This window comes from Schistocerca gregaria, chromosome 3 (assembly GCF_023897955.1).
Source record: "Schistocerca gregaria isolate iqSchGreg1 chromosome 3, iqSchGreg1.2, whole genome shotgun sequence".
NCBI lineage: Eukaryota > Metazoa > Arthropoda > Insecta > Orthoptera > Acrididae > Schistocerca > Schistocerca gregaria.
The window spans coordinates 502,734,269-502,745,153 of NC_064922.1; the positions used below are offsets into that span (position 1 = coordinate 502,734,269).

Sequence of the window (10,885 nt, forward strand, 5' to 3'; positions counted from 1 at the left end):
TTCGAAGTTCACGACTTAAGTATTTTAGGGACAGCAAACATTCCTTGTTGCATGCGTGATCACGGATGCGTTCTCTACTGAACTGCTTAATCACCCGATCTTAATCCATAGAAAATTCATGGGATAATTTAGAACAGCTGATGAAACATATTAATCAACATCCCCTCAGTTTGGTAGTTGTATAAGATTTAAACCACAACGAGAGGCTTGATATGGTATACCAGCATAAACCTGAGGATTCTTCCTCAAATGGTTCAAATGGCTCTGAGCACTATGGGACTCAACTGCTGTGGTCATTAGTCCCCTAGAACTTAGAACTACTTAAACGTAACTAACCTAAGGACATCACACACATACATGTCCGAGGCAGGATTCGAACCTGCGACCGTAGCAGTCGCACGGTTCCGGACTGCGCGCCTAGAACCGCGAGACCACCGCGGCCGGCGATTCTTAGTCTAGAAAGGTGTTAAAATGTGTTAGCGAGATGCCTCCTTGGGGTGGTGGGGTGGCTGAGTTTTTGTCCAGTCTCAGAAAAAGAGCCATAGAAACAATCAAAGGAAAGTAGATAATACATTTCTGGACGATATTAGATCAAAGATGTATGGTATAAAGAGTGTCATATGCACACTTGATGAAACAGTACTGTGCATCATAGACGATCATGGACGATATTAGATCAAAGATGTATGGTATAAAGAGTGTCATATGCACACTTGATGAAACAGTACTGTGCATCATAGAAGGGGAGTTAACTATGAGAAAACTTAGTGCAAAAAAAATATTTTGACTGCAGACAAAGGCATTTACGAAAATGTTTGCACCGTTTAGAAAGAAATCAAGTAGACCTATTCACGATGTCCAGCACCTCGCTGCGTAAGGGGCGAAAAGAAAATGTCTTTTTAAGGACGTTCCTACCGCTTATACGCAACCCAACGCGACTCCGATGCGGGTAGCCGGCCGAGATGGCCGAGCGGTTCTAGGCGCTACAGTCTGGAACCGCGCGACCACTACGGTCGCAGTTATAGGGGACTGATGACCTCAGAAGTTGAGTCCCATAGTGCCCAGAGCCATTTGAACCGGTGCTTGTATGTAAGCAACGACTTGTTCGCAAGGAATTAGTGTGGCCTTCGAACGGAAACGTTTTTTGATTAACCCACTGCATTTACATGAGATTTTCTATTTTGTTCTTACTATGACCGTATATCTGACTACATATCTGCGACAAAAACAAGTACCTAATTTGAATCTTATCTACCTCCTTAGCTAATCCTTCCAAATGAAGATCCCACATGGAGCATCAGTGTTCCTGACGGCGGGTCAAGGGTTTTGTTTCAACTTGGAAGCACTGCACTATTGTTTGCAGGTACGTCTTGCAATGTAGAATATGATCTAAATAGTCATAACCAGAAACTCAGTGCGTATCCTGAAACAAATGAGAGCGGAATTAAAGTTTACACTAAACGATTCTATACCTGTGATTGTACGACGGAGATGCACGCTTACTGACGTTTCCCCCCATGTGAAACACGAAGTAATGCAGTGTTTTACCATAAACTATTGTACTGGACGAACGTTTGTATTAAGGTGACTTTTTCATGGTACGCAGCTGAGTTCTAGCAACAGCATTAAGTCGTGTTTTGTATGATTACAAACCGACCGGTCTGCGTTTGATTTCTGAGGCATCTTTACGTATAAGGAAAAGGCAGTTGCGCATAGTATATATTCTAATTTACGCTTTCAGTGAGACCTGACACCTTCTTAAGTATAGTTAAACAGTGACTTCTCAAGCTATATAAAGAATTGTAAAGTAGATACTGAAGGTCTTATTGAAATCTAAATATAATTTGTTGGGGTGCTTGTCAATTCCCTTGCCGGTTTTTCTTATTCAGACAGGCAGGAAAACAGTCAGTGTGGTTCTGGAAGCTACCAACAAGAATGAATGTGGAACTATGCTGAGGCCAGTGCCGTGTCAAGCTACGCCGGGTTTCTCGATTGAGGGTCCAAGACGCCCACAGCCTGATTGAGGTGGTCTCACACATTAACAGTTGGGTTTAAATTATTTAATGTAGGGGAGTTTGGTGGCCACGAGAGTACGGTAAACTCATATTGGTGCTTTTCGATCCATGCACGTACACTGCGAGCTGTGTGACACGTTGCACTGTCATACTCGTAGATGCCCTCATGCCGAGGAGAAACAAACTGCCTGAAGGAGTGGACGAACTCCAAAAAGATGGATATATACTTGCACTGATCCATTGTGGCTTCCAGAATGACGAAATCTCCCAGGAAATCCAACGATAACATTCCCAAGACCATAACACTCCCTCCTCTGGCCTGGACCCTTCCGACAAATGTTGCAGGAAGTTCGCTTTAAAAAGTGATTTATCCGATAAGGCCACCTGTCTAACTTCAGTGGGCGTCCAGTTGAGCTACTGGCGTGCAGATTGCAGCTTTCGTCGCACGTGAACAACAGTCAGCTTGGGTGGATGAACCTGGCGCCTGTTACGGAGGCCAATGAGCAGCGACTTTTATTGAGGAGATACTGGGCGGTCAGTCGATGAACAGTTTCACATCTGTTGGCCCGTATCTGTGTTCACAGCCGTAGTTCAACCATGTCATCTATGGCCTGTGGTGCACTACATTTACGACGGCGCCGGTCTGGGATAGCGCCATTTTGCCCTGCACGGTGTACCTTAAACACTGCGGCACTCCAGCCGTTAACAGATACAGCAGTTTCGCAGATGCTTCCACCCAATGTCCAGAACACTATTGATAATGCCGTTTTGAACGTCAGATAAATCGCTTCCTTTTCACATTACTACAGCTACTGCACTGTTTCCCCCGCCCCCCCCCCCCCCCCCACCCTCTGCCCGCCACCCCGAGACGCTTTAAGTACCCTGCACTGCTAGTGATGTCACAGACCGTCTGTTGGTTTCTATTTGCACGTTGACGTCGAATATAGGCGGTGGTCGCGTTAAAGTGGCTGGACAGTGAAACCGCAAAGTCCATTAGGCCCGCTTTTCCATGTACCAACCCTAGAAAAATTTGTGTCACCTCTTATTTATAAACTTCGTCCTTTTCGCAGCTGTAGAAACAGGAAAACTCTGTGATAAAATCCTTTAAAATAGGTCTTCAGACACGTTTCTTCCTGTGTCAGATAAAGACAATTCGATGTAATAAAATGAGTCATGTTCTACCTCACGAGATTCGTTCACTCAGTTTTGTGAGCACGTCGTTAGTCTCTGCACTGTGTTGTACGGGAATGTTATTATCTACCACAGTTTCAAGCGCATTCGCGTCTTCGCTCCGCTATGACTGATTTGACAGACTCATTTCTGTACCGCAATCTATCTAGTTTTCGTCCTAGTGCAAACAAATCCCTTCTAATACAATGTAAAGAAAGGAAGTGAAGGGGGCAGGGTGCAGTGACTACTGTGTGAGTTCTGGAACTGGGATAAAACGAGTTCTTTGTCGTGTGCAAAACTTTTCTGAGGTAAATCGCAAACAGTGTTAAACAACTTCCGTTCAATTCAAAACGATCTTTCACACGAACTTAAAATTGAATCAATAATTTATTACATGTACCCTAACGTATAATTTATTTAAAATACAGCCTAAAAATTTAATAATCCGCTTCTTAACTGTGCGTTGAGGTCACCTGCTATTAACTGAGACGTTCAGCGAAGAGTAATGATCTTGAATCGCAGAACATCTTGCTACCGCAGAACTGACACGTGAAAACAAATCTGCAATGACGGAAAAAAATCGCAACAGCAAAATATATTTTTTGTAGTGTAATGAAGTTTCCGGAGTACATTGCAACATCACAGGTTAATGTTGCGCGAGAAGAGCCATTGCAAATATGAAATCCTGTTACATTAGTAACCAGTGCAGTCACCGGACTGTTTTATGCAAGCCATGCAAACGTACATGCGTTATGTTGTACAGGTGCCGGATTTCAGTTTGTGGGGTGGAGTTTCTTGCCTGTTGCACTTGGCCGGTTAACACAGGGATGCCGGAATTGTCGTCCCCTGATCTCCTATATGTGCTCGATTGGAGACTGATGTGGTGACCGAGTAGGCCAAGGCAACATGTCGGAACTCTGAAGAGCAGATCAGGCAACGGACGGTTCTTTCCTTCCCTTTTGTTACTTCAAGCAACTAAAACCATAGCTTAACTACGCGCTTTGTGATTCATTTCATTCTTGTAATTTTCGGCTTCGATGAACAATGATGAAGAAGAATATTGCTTCATTTATAGCTAGTAGAACTTTTCAGTTGATTAAGTTGTTCATATGAAGTGTTACTCAAGTCCGGCGTTTCTAATGTAATAGGTAAGTAGCATATGGTTAAATTTCTAGATACCGAAGACTATTACATGACAGCAGTATTCAAGAAATAAGCTATGGCATTCACTCTTCGGTACTGCTGCAGCAGTTCAGAGAAGCAACTTCTAATACTCACAGTCTTTCTTTCAGTCTGAACATAGAGCATTTTTTGCTTTAGTTACAATCAAAATTTGCTGAAGCTTTCCTGGGTTCTACACCCACATGCTTGTGCCATCTGCTGTATGGAACATGATACTGATGATATCCGCAGATTCACATTCCCTTCGTCTATTAGCAATCAAAAATCTATTCTGAGGTACTGTCTGGTATCTATTTTCATTCTCAGTTTTTCACTTCTTTACGTAATCTGATCGAATTTGTAAATCTAAGTCCTTATTTTTCAAGCGATGTTAACAGTGAGCGAAACTGTTACAGAAGATTTCTCCGATAATTTTACTCATGTTTTTTTAGAATATTTCACAAACAGCTTTTTTCGCAATTGTGGCATTAATTTTATCTTTTACTGAATGAAGTGGAGAGGCCTTCATAATAATATTGGTATGATCGTTACCTCACAGTCGGCTTCGTAGTGTTACCATCAACCGTGACTCTGTGGTTCTTCGGTTATTGTCTCTGACACAAATTATCTTCATACATTCTGATATACCCTAGTAGAAAGTTCTTTGTAGCCGCCAGTAACTTATTAAAGTCTGTAGGACTATAAGAATAGAGTACAGTTAACTCTCCTGCCTCCATCCTCTGAAATTCTGTTCCATTTCAGCACGTGAGATTTTTTTAATTGTTTATAAAATCTGTATTGTTATTTATACGTACTTATGTATATAATTTCCTTATTCTATACAATCTTAAACGTTTGTTCGTGTTATTTGGCATATGTTCTTGGATTAATATTTTTTAAATTACATTTGATCCATTAGAAATGGTTGTTGAGTATTTGTGACTGTAAAAATAAAGGGTCTGTTTATTAAACAACTTTTGTGCTACCACTCACGATTTTCTTTCTGTTAATGTTTTGCTCTATGCGTTTCGGAAGACGAGTCCCATTTTCAATTGCGTTTTCAATGTGCGTCCTGTTTATTCGTGACGCCCTCGATTTGAGGTGCTTCTTTGCTCTGTTGTGTTTAGGTTTTCTTGTGGTACACTTGTGCAGAGACATCACAAATAAATGGAGTAGCTCACGAAAAATAAACTCTAAAAGGTAATTTTTATGGAAACGCGTCGTGCAAAATATAAATATAAAGAAAATCGCGACTAGTAGCAGAAAAATTATTTTACATACAAACCCAATATTTTCTGTATCACTGCAACTGAATTTGCACTTAATGAGTTTAGTACTTGCTACCTTAGAGGTTCTTTTCACCCTACTGTCTTGGAGTCACTAAAGACGCTCAACTGTCTTAGTGATAACCTATTATTGTAGTCTTTTTATGTTTATTTTCCAAATACATTTATTGTCAGGTTTCTTCTGTAAGTACACATACGTACGTCGCAAGACTGCTCTTTAAATTTGTCCTTAGCACTTATCGTTGGAAGAGTCATATTTTATCCACCTATGGATATGAAATGACGTAACGGAGAGTTTCTGTACTGGCTGTACTGAAAACAAAAGGAATAGATAAATCTTTAGGTTTATTCGAAATGTTAAATTAATGTCACTTGTTATTGTAATGTAACGGATTCTAGCAGTTACTTTTGCCTGACAGTTTTACAGGCGCTTAAAAGAATCTTCAATCTAGCTATCAGCTTTTAAGATCATCATAAAATAAAATAGTTATATAATTATATCTACGCTTAGTAAATTTTATCTGAACATTATTGTTATTGTATTTCTGGATCTTTTCCGTAAGTAGAATTATTTGCATTTAGTTGTTAAGAGCAAAACTACTGCACAGTATTTTCTCTGTTTCATATTTCATTCTTCGTAGATGCAGTGATGTCCCGTTCAGTACTGTACACTCGTCATAATTAGCCTCACTTTTCTTCTATTTGAATTTTGTGCGCATACCATGCTGCCAGTATTATACTACATTAGTAGCACACCCTACGTTTAAAAAATGTACAGAGAAATACAGAGTAATCGAAACAGAAGCTATCCGTGGAATTCCACTCATTTCTGTACGTACATTCTCATCTGTTACAGATTCATAGAGTTGTATTTTATGATGCCAGGAGACTGTTGATACTGGTGGAAAATTAATATATAACTTCGTAGCGAAGCCATCAGAACGAGATGGCAATACCACTGAAACAAGAAGAACATACGATTTAAATCACTTACTGCACAAGTTAGAGAGCATCCAACACCTAGCTGTGATAGTGACGTAAGATGTTTCCGCGATGGTGTTACGTGTCGTCTACCGTATATTCTGCCCTTAAACCACGAACTTTTGCGGCGATCCTGTTGCACGCTAAAGCATTGGCGACCTCTCTACTACTTCTTCCGCTCTTCTTGCCTTGAGGTCAGGATTGTGGTCAGATTCTCGTTGCTCACTGGTCCTCAGTCAGGTGGCCCAAGCACTCGTTTTATGGGGTACGTTTTTGCGCTGGAACCCACAGAAAGCTCGCCAAAGTTTCATGCCCCCGCAGCTTAGCCAGAGTAAGATTTGCATTCGTAAGCTGAACGCTGTTGTTCCTCCGGATTCTTGCTGTGTTGAGTGTCGATAATACACTTACATAGTCAGATGCAATCAGGATCTCGTTCAGTCTAACAGGCCGGACAAACTGGTAAAAAGTAATTTTCGTATCTTCAGAACGTAAAGGAAATACCGACAAATTAAGAGGTCACTTCGTTCTCGTGACTACAACACTGAGGAGATAAATTCAGGGCAGTTGAACAGCAGGGGTGTGGAACTTTTTGTTTAAAGAAATTAGCAATAAGTATAGGCGTAATGAAAACAGAAATGAAAATAGGCCGTGAGTGGCACACGAAAGAGTCGTTTCTAGATCGTCTGCGATCTAGTACAGATGTATTTTCACCAAAATAGAAGAAAAACTGTTTATTTCCCAAATGCCAATCAGAATATTATGTTAAATTTAGAGGAAGTGCGTAAAAGGAGAAAATGTGAATCCTTTTGCGAGAGCGAAGGATTCTGCTTCAGAGAGAGATATTTACATCGAAGAAACTTCGATTCAACTATTGCGGTCTGATGTTGACTGGGCGAGCAGGAACATATCAGCTCGCGTCCATGACATACCTTGTCAGGTGCATAAATTTGTTGGGGGGGGGGGGGGGGCGCACAGAACTACAAGGTACTTCAACGTTATATGAAAACCTGTGAAACATGAGTACCCTTAGCCTTAAAGAAGAAGTATTGCGTGTTGAAGAAAGTACGAGCACAAAATATGAGAGGTGCGACACGGTCAGTTTCACAAACCCATGAATGTACTTCTTTCTTTTACTTATAATTATGTATTAGAAGTTCATATAGAAGAACTGAAGACTTGATAGAGACTGGCGAAATGTCTCCAGAAAGCGTAAAGTTACTTGAGTGCCTGTTCCCATTTTAGCCACAGTAATTGAAGTAGAATAAATAAGAACAGTTACATTCAAACAAATAACTTAACCCTTCTCTACCGCCAAGTGAAATAGCGCGTTTATAATTTCGTGGAGGTAAAATGTTGAGCTTCACGAACAACCAGTAATTTATAATAAATGAAAAGCACCACTTTGCTTTCATTTATTATAATGTTGTTCTACCAAGAACCGACGGAAGATTCTGTTAATATGAACCAGTAATTTATAGAATACTGCTCGTTAAAGAGAAATAACAATAAATAAATAACGTAGAAGGCTTTTTTCCGTTAAGATAAACAAGAAACAGTAGTGAACAGTTCAAAACTGAATGGCAGTAGAAGACATGTGGTTAGTCACAGACTGAAGACGACGAAACTGGATGCAAGACTTAGTTGATTCCTACATTTCGTCTACTACGTGATGAATTCCTAACTGGGAAAATTAGACACAAAAGGCAGAGGCGTTCTAACGCGCAGAAAATGAAGTGTGAGGCCATCCACTACCTGGGGGAATTACTGACCACAGATACATATACCACGGAATGCCGGATTATTAGATTTAGCTATTGGGGAGCAGTGGAGGCCGTCCATTGTAGTGCACCTATCGGGAGGGGATATATGGTTCAACATTATAAGAAGTCTGATACTAGATTGATAGGCACGAAAAACGACAAAATATCAGTCATTGAAAGAAAAATTGAGCAGTTGGTCATATTTCCTATCCACCTGTAACTGATTTACGCAGAAACGGCTGGATGTTGCTTTGTGTGAAAACAGTAGCCTCCAGGACTTCATATGGCTACTAATATACGCTTACCTGAAATTATAAAGGAGAAGTGGGCAATTTAAATTAAGAAAACGCGTAGTTTTAACCTCTGTTCTACAGAACTGACAATGTTGCAGAAAACTGTTGCAAATCAATTTCACTAAGGTTGGGAGAGGGAACCATAAGGATGCAGAGCCTTCAGAGGAATGCTGAGCTTAAAATGGATTTCAGGCTTAGATGCAATATTTCTTCGTTACTGTTCAGCCTTTATATCAAAGAAGGAATCGTAAGTGGGACAAACTCAGAGAGAAAGGCTATCACGATAAGGTTCTCTCATAATATTCCTGTTTCCTGTGAATGTAAGGAATATCTACAGGATCTACTTAGCGGAATGAAGTCTACTGAGTATATGATATGGAACGAGAGCACAGCAAAAAAAAAAAAAAAAAAGACGAAAGTATAGAGGAATAGCAGAAATCACATTAGCAATAAACTTAACACCAAATGGGAATCAAGTAGTAAACGACAAATAGAAAGTCTGTTGTCTTTGAATCAAAATATCCAATGAAGCACGAAGCAAGAAGAACGTAAGAAGCAGACTAGAACAGGAGAAAGAGCATTCTTCACCAAAGGAAGTCCTCCGATATTGAAAACAAACCTTAATTTCAGAAGGGAGAGTTGGATGTCCGTACGGAACACAGCTTTATGTGGAAGAAAATAATGGACTATGGGGGAACCAGAAAAGAAGAGAATCGAAAAGTTTGAAAAGTAATGTTACAGACGAATGCCGAAAATTAAATATATGGGCCATTAAAGTAATAAGCAAGGTCTCAGGGTCGGTGAGAACAGTAACTAGAAGCGAGAAGAAAGCTGGAAGTTTTTAAGATATCAGAGATTAAACTCTACGTACTAGAGGAAGCTGTAGAGAGCAAAAATTCAGTGGGAAGAAATGTATTTTTGAATACATACAACAAGTAACTGAAGATGTTCCATAGCAATGCTACTCTCAGACTTGGTCAGCAGAGGAAATTGTGGTGTGTTCATTAACACATTGGGAATAATGATGAGAAAAAAGCCATAGACGCAATGATACTAGCATGTCAGAGTTACGCGCTGTTGTTGTCGATGCACAAGTGAGCGGAATATCTAAAAGTGGTCTCCTGATAGGTAAAAGTATTTTGGTACCACTGCGCGAATTTCCAGTTTTGGTGTACGCAAGAGACTCTCGAGTATCAGTGCTCTGGGCGTTAGGGAGGTGACAGCCACGTGTCGTGTCGCGGAGATTGTACAGGTTGCTACGCCACGTTCGACCTTAGGGACTGCTAGACGAGGAAGAGGACGCGGGGATCGTCGCTGGCGTGGCCGCTAATGAACCGCGATTATCTGCCGGCTAAAGGCTTCTCGTTAATTATTTAAATAAGCCGTTACAGCGGCTTCCCGGGACAAGGGACAGCTCTGCAGCTGCGGTCACGACACACGCGCTGCCAAATGTGCAAATCACTGCCCCGGCGATAGCTGCCCTGTCGTAGCTCAAGGAGACACTTGTGAATAGGAACCTTTGAAAACTCCCCACAAAACTATACGAAACACACACACACACAAAAGTTTACAACGATGTAGAGCACCATTAGCAGCTCAAACTTACGGAAAGGAAAGAAAGTTAGAAATTAATTTCCCGTTCTTGACGACGTCATTAGGAATGATCGCAAACCGGGCAACTGGGTAACAATAAGGAGATAGACCAACAACATATTTCCAATGGAACCACCCCAGCTTTCATTTCAAGTTCCCAGAATGAGATTTTCACTCTGCAGCGGAGTGTGCGCTGATATGAAACTTCCTGGCAGATTAAAACTGTGTGCCCGACCGAGACTCGAACTCGGGACCTTTGCCTTGCGCGGGCAAGTGCTCTACCAACTGAGCTACCGAAGCACGACTCACGTGCGGTACTCACAGCTTTACTTCTGCCAGTATCCGTCTCCTACCTTCCAGACTTTACAGAAGCTCTTCTGCGAAACTTGCAGAACTAGCACTCCTGAAAGAAAGGATATTGCGGAGACATGGCTTAGCCACAGCCTGGGGGATGTTTCCAGAATGAGATTTTCACTCTGCAGCGGAGTGTGCGCTGATATGAAACTTCCTGGCAGATTAAAACTGTTTCATTTCAAGTTGTTCAATTAAACCAAAGATAACGTAAATAAGGGTGACTGGACTGTGATTAAAACCTTGCTACTGTCGAGTACCGATCCAAGGTGCAA

At 41.1% G+C, this 10,885-nt stretch overlaps 1 non-coding gene across 1 annotated transcript; it reads right to left on the bottom strand.

The window, feature by feature from the left end:
- Positions 1 to 10,485: 10,485 nt before the first annotated feature.
- Positions 10,486 to 10,560, bottom strand: Trnaa-cgc (transfer RNA alanine (anticodon CGC)). The gene has a single exon. It is a non-coding gene; the product is annotated as a tRNA-Ala (tRNA).
- Between the last annotated feature and the right edge of the window lie 325 nt (positions 10,561 to 10,885).